Consider the following 8,401-nt stretch of genomic DNA (forward strand, 5'->3'; position numbering starts at 1 on the left):
TGATCACTCACCTAGAGCCAAACATCCTGGAATGTGAAGTCAAGTGGGCCTTAGGAAGCATCACTATGAACAAAGCTAGTGGAGGTGATGGAATTCCAGTGGAGATATTTCAAATCCTGAAAGATGATGCTGTGAAAGTGCTGCACTCAGAATGCCAGCAAATTTGGAAAACTCAGCAGTGGCCACAGGACTAGAAAAGGTCAGTTTTCATTCCAATCCCAAAAAAAGGCAATGCCAAAGAATGCTCAAACCACCGCACAATTGTACTCATCTCACACGCTAGTAAAGTAATGATCAAATTTCTCCAAGCCAGGCTTCAGCAATATGTGAACCGTGAACTTCCTGATGTTCAAGCTGGTTTTAGAAAAGGCAGAGGAACCAGAGGTCAAATTGCCAACAACTGCTGGATCATCAAAAAAGCAAGAGAATTCCAGAAAAACATCTATTTCTGCTTTCTTGACTATGCCAAAGCCTTTGACTGTGTGGATCACCACAAACTGTGGAAAATTCTTAAAAAGATGGGAATACCAGACCACCTGACCTGACCTGCCTCTTGAGAAACCTGTATGCAGGTCAGGAAGCAACAGTTAGAACTGGACATGGAACAACAGACTGGTTCCAAATAGGAAAAGGAGTATATCAAGGCTGTATATTGTCACCCTGCTTATTTAACTTATATGCAGAGTACATCATGAGAAACGCTGGGCTGGAGGAAGTACAGCTGGAATTAAGATATCCAGGAGAAATATAAATAAGCTCAGATATGCAGATGACACCATCCTTATGGCAGAAAGTGAAGAAAAACTAAAGAGCCTCTTGATGAAAGTGTAAGAGGAGAGTGAAAAAGTTGGCTTAAACCTCAACATTCAGAAAACTAAGATGGCATCCAGTCCCGTCACTTCATGGGAAATCAATGGGGAAACAGTGGAAACAGTGGCTGACTTTATTTTTTGGGGCTCCAAAATCACTGCAGATGGTGATTGCAGCCATGAAATTAAAAGACACCTGCTCCTTGGAAGGAAAGTTATGACCAACCTCGACAGCATTTTAAAAAGCAGAGACATTACTTTGTCAACAAAGGTCCATCTAATCAAAGCTATGGTTTTTCCAGTAGTCATGTACAGATGTGAGAGTTGCACTATAAAGAAAGCTGAACACCAAAGAATTAATGCTTTTGAACTGTGGTGCTGGAGAAGACTCTTGAGAGTCCCTTGGACTGCAAGGAGATCCAACCAGTCCATCCTAAAGGAGATCAGTCCTGGGTGTCCATTGGACAGACTGATATTGAAGCTGAAACTCCAATACTTTGGCCACCTGATGCGAAGAGCTGACTCATTTGAAAAGACCCTGATGCTGGGAAACATTGAGGGCAGGAGCAGGGGATGACAGAGGATGAGATGGTTGGATGGCATCACCGACTCAATGGACATGAGTTTGAGTAAACTCTGGGAGTTGGTGATGGACAGGGAGGCCTGGCGTGCTACAGTTTATGTGGTTGCAGAGAGTCAGACACAACTGAGTGACTGAACTGAACTGAACTGAAGTGACTTGTGTGGAAACAGCGGGGTAAATACAAACCCTTTCCTGATGGGTCTGCCTAAGTAGTCAATGATTTACTGTATTATTGCTGACTTGCATTTCTCATATCCAGCTTATGACAGAAAGGACAGAGCTAACTTTATAGGCATTATCTGAAATCACATTAATCTCGGGCTGTGCATTTCTGAATTCATTTCTGCATTTATATCAGAGGTGCAACAAACACATTAGAAGACCCAAAAAGGACTGCCTCTTTCAAAGGTTTAGGAAGTGATTACCACAAGTGCCAGATGCTATATTAAATTAAACAGATCAAACTGACTTTCTCCAGGAGATTATAATTAAAAGAAAGAAATGATCCAAAATATAGATAGGTGATAGATGCAGATAAATATTTAGATTTTGTTTTATATTAGCAGCATTTCTTTATTAAGGCATGAAATTATAATGAGTTTACTACAACACACACACATACTCCAAAAAAATCATTTTCTTGTACCTGATTAGAAAATTTTCAAAAGAACATGGAGGAAACAATCTGTTTGTTGAAAATAAGATGAGAAGTCATAGTTTAACCAGAGAGAAGGGAATAACAGAAAGGACTTGAGAAGGGCATAATATTGAAGATGTGGGTCAAAAATTGGAGATCCAAGAATCAAATAAAGGGGCAGAAGTTAAGGCGGTCAAAGGAGAGAGAAGGAGAGGAGAGAGAAGATAGAAAAGTAAGCAATTCAGGGCACAATAGTGCCAAGGACATGGGTGATGTTCAATGAAGGTTGGGTGGATAGATGATGGATGGATGGATGGAGATATATATATATATATAAATATCTAGTGTTTATATATATGATAAATAATTACATTTGTAATAATATGTTATTACATAATACAACTTATTGAACTATCTACAGAGATAAAAAGATAATTATCAAACATCGCTCTTATTTTTGGTTTCATTCTTAGAACCCAATATAAAAAGACAAAACAAAAAAACAATTTCCACTCTCTATACTCACACCCAGAAATTGTCAGTTCTGCATCTGTAAAAGCCATAAATACATGCTCTATACTTTTAGCCATGGCTCACTTTCCATTTCCAAGGTTTCAACCTAGTGAAAACATTAAACACAGTATCACTGAAGCAAACCTCCATACAAACTAAATGCGGTATGCCCTCAGTTTCCTCGCTGTAAAGTGGGGCCAGCAATATTTACCTCACGGGCTGCTACAGCACTAAATGCAGTGATGTATATGACTGTGCCAGGTACAGTGCCTGCCACACAGCAATAAGGAACTCCTGAGTTCTGGGCATCATTCACTGCTCTGCATCCGTGCTCACCTGTGATGGCCCAGATTGTGTCCCATGGCCATCCCTCTGGCCAAATCCATATGCTGAAGTCCTACTTCAGAATACGACCATATTAGGAGATGGGATCTTTAATGAAGTAATTAAGTTAAAATGAGGATTAGGGTGGACCCTTATCCAATATAAGGATATTCCTTATATATTATATCCTTATATTGTCATTATAGGAAGGGGAAATCTAAACACAGACGAGGAAAGAGGGAAGACAATGTTAAGACATAAGGAGAGACCATCCTACAAGACAAGGATCCAGGCCTGAAATAGATCATGGCCCTAACAAGGAACGGATTCTACTGACCACTTGATCTCATACTTCCAGCCTCCAGATATGTCAGAAAATAAATTTCTGTTGTTTAAGACACTTAGGTTTCCCAGGTAGCACAATGGTAAAGAATCCACCTGCCAATGCAGGAGACACGGGTTCAATCCCTGAGTTGGGAAGATCCTATAGAGAAGGGAATGGCAACTCACTCCAGTATTCCTGCCTGGGCAATCCCATGGGCAGAGGAGCCTGGAAGGCTACAGTCCATGGGGTCACAAGGAGTCAGACATGATCGACCTCACACACATGCACATGCAAGACACTTAGTCTGTGGCACTTCTAGAAAACTAACATATCACTGAAATAAAAGCTCCATGGGAGCAGAGATTTCTCTTTTCCATTTGTTCAGTGATGTACCCTCAGCACCTAGAACAGAGCCTGACACATAGCAAGCACCTAATAAGTAATTTTTGAACTTTCACACAAATGTTCATTCCTGAACCTGGCACAAAATATTGAGCAAATATTTGAAGACTGAATAAATGATTCTATTTCCCAAAGATCAAACCAGGACATCGGCTGAAAAAAAAAGTTATGTAAGTATATTTGTATAAGCAGTGTAAAACGTTTAATATGAAATAACACTTAACAATCACCTCAATTGAAAAGGGCAAATGTCATGAAATTCAAGCTGGTCTAGGAAAATCTAGCTTTGCTTGAATAAGTTGCCAACTGTTTGATGCCTCTACTCCTTGACCTAAATTGAAGTACTGTACTTAAAGCTCTCACTTGTTTTTCCAACCTCTTTCTTCCACATTTTGTTGTAACTACTGTGTTACAACAAAATCACTGCAGATGATGACTGCAGCCATGAAATTAAAAGACGCTTACTCCTTGGAAGGAAAGTTATGTCCAACCTGGATAGCATATTCAAAAGCAGAGACATTACTTTGCCAACAAAGGTCCATCTAGTCAAGGCTATGGTTTTTTCCTGTGGTCATGTATGGATGTGAGAGTTGGACTATAAAGAAGGCTGAGCACCAAAGAATTGATGCTTTTGAACTGTGGTGCTGGAGAAGACTCTTGAGAGTTCCTTGGACTGCAAGGAGATCCAACCAGTCCATTCTGAAGATCAGCCCTGGGATTTCTTTGGAAGGAATGATGCTGAAGCTGAAACTCCAGTACTCTGGCCACCTCATGTGAAGAGTTGACTCACTGGAAAAGACTCTGATGCTGGGAGGGATTGGGGGCAGGAGGAGAAGGGGACGACAGAGGATGAGATGGCTGGATGGCATCACCAACTCGATGGACGTGAGTCTGAGTGAACTCCAGGAGTTGGTGATGAACAGGGGGAGGCCTGGCGTGCTGTGATTCATGGGGTCGCAAAGAGTCGGACACGACTGAGCAACTGAACTGAACTGAACTGTGTTCATTGGAAGGACTGATGAAGCTGAAACTCCAATATTTTGGCCACCTGATGCAAAGAGCTGACTCATTTGAAAAGACCCTGATGCTGTGAAAGATTGAGGACAGGAGAAGAAGGAGATGACAGAGGATGAGATGGTTGGATGGCATCACCGACTCAATGGACACGAGTGGGTAAACTCTGGGAGTTGGTGATGGACAGGGAGGTCTGGTGTGCTGCAGTCCATGGGGTTGCAAAGAGTCAGACTGAGTGACTGAATTGAACTGAACTGTGTTCTCTGCATCCCTTCTAGATACACCCCGCTCAGTTCAAACCCCTCCTCACACATGAAGTCTCTTCTGACCCTATGAAGCTAAAGTGATACCACTCTTTATTTGGACTACCTGTTTAAAAAAAAAACTCATCATCTATTTCCTCATACCATCAGTTATCTTTGCATGAAGAGTCCTTTCTGGTTTCCATTTTAGATTGAAAGTCTCTGAAAACAAGGATGTTGTAAATTACTTAATTCTGCCCCTATCTAAGAAGAGGTCCAGCAAATATTGTAGATTTTTAAATTAAATCACTGGAAAACAGCATCGTCAGCACTTACACAGAAGCCCAAGCTTGAGTACAAAGAGCCAGAGAAGGCAGTGGCAAATCCAAGTCTCTTTAACAACTTGGGCACAAGTCCTACTAAAAGTGAGAAATGGAGAATTGTAGTTATTAATGGTGGAGAAGGAAATGGCAACGCACTCCAGTGTTCTTGCCTGGAGAATCCCAGGGACGGGGGAGCCTGGTGGGCTGCCCTCTATGGGGTCGCACAGAGTCGGACACGACTGAAGCAATTTAGCAGCAGCAGCAGCAGCAGCAGTTATTAATGGAGAACGGTGGTGTCATTAATGTCACCATTAACACCACTCTAATAAACATGGATCAGGCCCTATTTTTTAATAATGTCTATTTGATTAATGCTGGTAGTTTCCTTTCCAAGGATTATTACTATTCTTTCATCTGACTGTCTTTTTTGGATCAACTAGACACCTTAGACAACCAAATCAGCAGCATGATGTGGAAATACGGTTGATCTCTGCCTCTTTGGGAAGCAACTAGAGTGTGTTTATGGCAATCATAGGCAAAAGAAACACTGCATAGAATTAAATACTATCAGTCATTTTTCTGGTATGAAAATATGATATGATATGATATGATATTAATATGAAACATGATCCAATGTAAGGAAAGGTCTTTTCTCTTGATTTAACACAAAACCTCTAGGAAAAATGAGTGTGATATTCCTTAATTTGTTTTCAGACCACTTGATCTCGTCTTCATATGACCTTTACAGAATCCTGCTGTTATACTTCTTTCATTTAAATAGAACCAGGCAATAATGATAAAGATAATAGGAGAAAGGAGGGTCCTAACCTCACAGGTAAGTATGGATGCCATTATCTTCCACTATTTTAATGTTTTGCTCACTTAATTCCCAGTCTAACTTTCTCTCCATTTTTATGTGATATAAGAGGATGTTCTGAATGGAATTTTTATTGATAATAAATATAATGTTTAATTACAATATTTTCTTTGGGAAATTAGACTCTAATAACACTATTTTGAGTAAAGCTTGTATTTTCAGGAGTATAACTCAGAGATACCAAAGCAAGTGATATGCAATAATGTATAAAATATCAAAATAAAAATCAATACCATATAAATCAGAGTATTGACATCCTATTATACATAATAAATTCAAACATAAAAAGATCATTTACATGGTCAAGGAAATTAGTTGTTGGAATAATATAGAATTTTCTGGTAAGTATAATGGGCTTCCAGGTGGCTCAGACAGTAAAGAATGCACCCACAGTGTGAGAGACCTGGGTTCGATCTCTGGATTGGGAAGATCTGCTGGAGGAGGTCATGGCAACCCACTCCAGTATTCTTGCCTGGGAAATTGCCATGGACAGAGGAGCCTGGTGGGCTCCTCTGACATTGCAGTCTATGGGATTGCAAAGAATCAGACACGACTGAGCAACTAAGCAAATATAATGAGACTCCTGGGTGGTGCTAATGGTAAAGAACTCACCTGTTCAATGCCACATTAAAAAGCAGAGACAGTACTTTGCCAACAAAGGTTTGTCTAGTCAAAACTATGGTTTTACCAGTAGTCATGTATGGATATGAGAGTTGGACCATAAAGAAAGCTAAGTGCCAAAGAATTGATGTTTTTGAACTGTGGTGTTGGAGAAGACTCTTGAGAGGCCCTTAAACTGCAAGGAGATCCAACCAATCAATTCTAAAGGAAATCAGTCCTGAATATTCATTGGAAGGACTGATGCTGAAACTGAAGCTCCAATACTTTGGCCACCTGATGCAAAGAACTGACTCATTGGAAAAGACCCTGATGCTGAGAAAGATTGAAGGCAGGAGGAGAAGGGGATGACAGAAGATGAAATGGTTGGATGGCATCACCAACTCAATGGACATAAATTTGAGCAAGCTCCTGAATTTGGTGATAAACAAGGAAGCCTGGCATGCTGCAGTCCATGGGGTCACAAAGAGTCGGACACAACTGAGCAACTGAACTGAACTGAGCTGCCAATGCAGGAGATGTTAAGAGACTCGAAATCAGTCCCTGGGTTGGGAAGATCCCCTGGAGGAGGGCATGGCAACCCCCTCCGGTATTCAAGCCTGAAGAATTCCCATAGACAGAGGAGTCTGGTGGGCTTCAGTCCATAGGACTGAAAAGAGTTAGACACAACTGAAGCAACTTAGCATGCATTAAGTATAACGCTTTCAAACTGTGGTTCTGGAGAAGACTTAAGAGTCCCTTGGACAGCAGAGATCAAGCCTGTCAATCCTAAAAGAAATCAACCCTGAATATTCATTGGAAGGGCGGATGCTGAGACTGAAATGCCAGTACTTTGGCCACCTAATTCGAAGAGTCCACTCACTGGAAAAGACCTGATGCTGGGAAAGATTGAAGGCAAAAGTAGAAGGGGGCAGTGAGGACAATATTGATTCAATGGATGTGAATTTGAGCAAACTCTGGGAGGCAGTGGAGGACAGAGGAGCCTGGCATGCTGCAGTCCATGGGGTCAAAAAGAGTCAGATATGACTTACTGAATGAATAACGACAACATGAAATATAAAGAGTTGAAATAGGAACTATAAAAAGATATAGCCCTTACCCTAATACTACATATAACTTCTGGAGTTCCAGCTAACTAGAAATAAATATAAACTGCATGGGGAGCTAAGAAAGGAGGAAATTCTATAGAATTTTAATTTAATTTTTAATTTTAATTTTAATTAACTTTAATTAATTTTTAATTTAAAAATTAAAAATTCTATTGCATTTTTAAAAGCAATTTTAAAAATTTATTGAAAATTTTTTTTTAGATTCAAAAAGAAAATTTGAATTATACACATTAAAAAAATGATACAGGAAAGGTATACTTTAAAACAAGCTGTGCAAACTTTGCCTTCCTGCTTTAGTTTCTAAAGACTATGAAATAGAAAGATGGCTACCTAGAACTGAAATAACATAATCAACAGCATTATTAGGGAGGGCATCGGGCATAGCAATCACTGTGTCTGAATCAGATAATGCATTTTGCTGGGTAATCTGTACCAAATGGTCTAGATTAAATTAACTGGAATTTTTTTCCTTTTAAAAATCTAAATGTACTTTTCCTTCAACTACAGAACAAAGACAAGGGAAACACATCAAGATATATAACAAATTTTGTCATGCTAATGGCACAACTCATTTAATAGCACTACCACCCAATCACAACCACTAAGGGGCCAAGGGCTGGGCTTT

At 40.0% G+C, this 8,401-nt stretch overlaps 1 long non-coding RNA gene across 1 annotated transcript in view; it reads right to left on the reverse strand.

Annotated features, from left to right (window-relative positions):
- The window catches only part of LOC133249454 (uncharacterized), a 58,040-nt gene extending 50,115 nt beyond the window's left edge, over positions 1–7,925 (reverse strand). Inside the window, exon 1 of the long non-coding RNA XR_009736966.1 lies at positions 12–7,925. This is a non-coding gene — a long non-coding RNA (uncharacterized LOC133249454). The remainder of the gene's footprint in view (positions 1–11) is intronic.
- Between the last annotated feature and the right edge of the window lie 476 nt (positions 7,926–8,401).

The sequence above is a fragment of the Bos javanicus genome, chromosome 6 (assembly GCF_032452875.1).
Source record: "Bos javanicus breed banteng chromosome 6, ARS-OSU_banteng_1.0, whole genome shotgun sequence".
In the NCBI taxonomy this organism is placed as follows: Eukaryota; Metazoa; Chordata; class Mammalia; order Artiodactyla; family Bovidae; genus Bos; species Bos javanicus.